Genomic DNA, 3,774 nt, shown 5'->3' on the forward strand with positions numbered 1-3,774 from the left:
TATATATATATATATATATATAAATACACACACGCGCACACATATCTGTTGTGGAAGGATTCCGACCACCCCTCACGTGACTAAAAGCTGAACTGATTCATTATTATAAAGTAAAGAACTGTGAGCGAGTGGCGGTTCGGGTTGGCGAGCCTTTCATTAAGAGCGTTGAGTCTCGTGTAATAGTAACGCATCGTGTAAATACTTTCTTCCCCGCTGCTTCGTTATAGTATATATCGAATACAAGTATATAAAGGTGGTGACGAGTTGTTCGAAGCTTGCGTTGAACGTTTAAAATTTTGTTTTGGTACGAAACCAAATAGAAAATCGTTTTAACTTGGAATATTTATTGGCCTCCGTGGTGCAGTTGCAATAGCAATAGCAATAGCAGTAACAGCATCAGCAGTTATAGCAACAATTACGCAGCAGCAGCAGCAGCAACTACAACAAAACCAACAGTTGCTGGAATTAGTGTTGAAGGAGTCTGAAACTACTTCAGGTTCGTACTCGCCTGACAGCGTAGCAAACTCAATTGAAGCATTCAGCTATAAACCAGGACAATGTACTATCTTCTCTGCATATTTTGGTAGATACGAAGAAATCTTCAAAGATGAATGTAAAAGTTGGTCCGACGAGAAAAAAGTACGATTACTTTTAAGAAAGTTATCCCCTGCTGAACACGAAAAATATAGTATCTATATTCTGCTGATATTTGTTTCGATAAAACAATATTTTATCGAAAATTTTCAGTGAAAGAAGTTCCCTGTTCAATGCTCGCTGGCAATGTTTCAATTTTGTCAAAAAAGATGATGAAGATTTCGTTACCTATGCCGGAGTGGTTAACAGAGTGTGAGAAATTCAAATTGAATGAGTTGATCCTGGTCATGTTCAAGTCTTTAATTTTTGTTCAAGAGCTTACTGCAAGAAAAGATTCAGATAAACGTTCCCGGATATTAACAAAATTAGAACAGGATCAAAATTTAACTCTGCAAGCAACCGCAGAAAAATTTCAGAGGATTATTAATCTACGATATGACGCAAATAAAACTAAAGAGAAAGATTGTTTTCAGATTCAAGCGTGTCGACTGGTAACGAATAAGAAAACAGACAAAAAATATCAAGACAAAATCCATGTTATGGGTACGGTGGTCTGTAAAAATTAATAACACAAACGTAAAGTTACAATTGGATATAGGCAGCGACATCTCAATAATTAACACAGATACAAGGAAAAAGATCGGGAGACCTAAATTAAATGAAACTTCGAAAAATTACCCGAGGTGTTTCAGGAAAACATTATATTTTAAGGTCAAATTGATAAGGAGCATTACACTTCGGGAAAAAAAGCTTAAAAGCTAAAGTTTTTGTGTTAAATAATACAACAAACTTGTTCGGTACCGACTGGATGGAACTGTTTAATTCATGGGACCTCCCCATAAATCTAAATCTTTTTTGCAAAAATGTAAATGGTTTTTTTCTCCAGTACAAATAAGTCGTCAGACAAATTGGAAAAAAAAAAATAATAATATTTTTCCTGAAGTTCTGTCCGATAATTTAGGCCCGTGTACCAAAACGGAGGCACGGTTTCAAATACAAGAGATTGTCATCCCAATATTTAAACAAAAACGAACGGTATCATTCTCAGCGTTAGAACAGAAACTTAGAGAGACTAGAAAAAATCGGAGTTATCCCAAAACTGGAATACTCTGAATAGGCAGCACCAACTGTGTACATTAAGAAGAAGAATAATAAAATCAGAGTGTGCGCTGGTTTTGCCACTGGTTTAAACGAATGTCTTAAAACGTGTCACTATCCGCTACCTACTCTGGAGGATATCTTTGCGAAATTAAACGGTGGCAAGATATTTTCTAAACTGGATCTCTCTGACGTGTACCTACAAGTTAGAGTAGACGACGAATGCTCTAAGTACCTAACAACACGCATAAAGGACTGTATAAAAGCAACATGTTGGCTTAAAAGTTGTACCAGCGATTTTTCAACAGATTACGGATGCAATGTTAGCGGACTGTGAATTTGAAAGTCTATATCTGATTGATACAGTCATTAAAAGCGAATCCAGTGATCAACACGTAGAGCACGTAAAACAGGTATTCGAAAAAATTCGGGATTATGGCTTTACTTTGAAGAAAAGTGTGAATTTTTTTTTTACCTAAAATAAGACCCGTCGAAGGAAGACGCAATTAAAAAATATGCCCCTCCGACAAATATAGCGACACATAAAAGCATTTTTTAGGATTGGCAAATTATTACGAAAATTATATTCCAAATATGCCTAAGGTGAGCATTCCATTGAATAACCTGCTGTAAAAAGATATGAAATGGAATTGTTCGGAAAATTGCCAAAAAGCATTTGACAAAAGCAAAACCAATATTAATTTCTGATTTGTCGTTAGCACACTTCGATCCTGCAGCGGAGATTGTTGTAGCTTCAGACGCTTCTGAGTACGGTATAGGAGCAGCACGGTTGCATAAATATAACGATGGTAACATGAAGGCGATGGTTCATGCCTCATGTTCTCTGATAGCAGAGAAAAATTATAGTCAAGTCGAAAAAGAAGCTCTAGCGATTATTTTTGCCGTGAAAAAATTTCACAGATTTTTACACGGTAGGCTTTTTCGTCTACAGAATGTTTGTCGTCCATTATTATCAATATTTGGGACGAAAAAAGGAATTCCTAACCATACTTCTAATAAATTACAACGCTGGTGTTCGATATTATTAAACTATGATTTCAAGATGGAGTATATACCATTCAAGAAATTGGACTGATTTCGAAAAATGCGGAACCATTTGAAGATACCGTGATTGCCGCTTTGCAAGCGGAAAATGAATTTTAAAATGTTTTGTGTAACGTCATACGTGAACTTTCAGTTACTTTACAAGAAAAAATTAAAATCGGACACTGATAAAAATGAAAGAAATATTGAAAGCTAAAAGTGATAAAAATATACGTAACATAAATGCGAACCATTTCTCACTGTGTGACAATGTGTAGATGTATACACAAAGAGTCATAGTGCCAGCCACACTACAAAAGCGATTATTAAAGAAATTTCATATGAGTCATTCAGGGATTTCGAGAATGAAATCATTAATGAGAAGTTCCGAATATTGTCCAACAATAGACCGTGACATTGAAGAATCAGTGAAAGTATGCAGAGGGCGTGCCTTCGCTTCAAAATCACCTACCACTAAATGGCGGCCGTGATCAAACACAGACGTTCTATGGGCCAGACTACATATTGATTACGCAGGTTCACTTAAGGGTACATATTACCTTGTCGTGGTGGATAGTTTTTCGAAGTGGCTGGAAGTGTATGAATGTAAAAAGCCAACATCTGCGGTTACAATAAGTTTTTTACACAAATTGTTCGCTAGTATGGTATTCCGGATACCATTGTGTCGGATAATGGAATTCAATTTATGTCAGATGAGTTCAGAAAATCTTGCATCGAACATGTCATCACTCCGCCCTATCATTTTAGGTCAAATGGACAAGCGGAGCGTTTTGTTGACACTTATAAGAGGGCGTTGAAAAAGGCGAACAATGAAGTGATGGACGGCTTGGGATTTCAACAATTTCTAAGAATGTACCGAGTAACACCTAATCTGAATACACCATCGTGAAAGTCACCTGCAGAATTGATGTTTGCTAGAAAGGTTAGATCGATCTTTGATAAGCTGACACCTAGTAAAAAGAAAAAAAGCGAACAACAAAAATACTTCAACATTCTTCAAGTTAGGTGACAAAGTTT

Source organism: Octopus bimaculoides, chromosome 8, assembly GCF_001194135.2.
Source record: "Octopus bimaculoides isolate UCB-OBI-ISO-001 chromosome 8, ASM119413v2, whole genome shotgun sequence".
Lineage (NCBI taxonomy): Eukaryota > Metazoa > Mollusca > Cephalopoda > Octopoda > Octopodidae > Octopus > Octopus bimaculoides.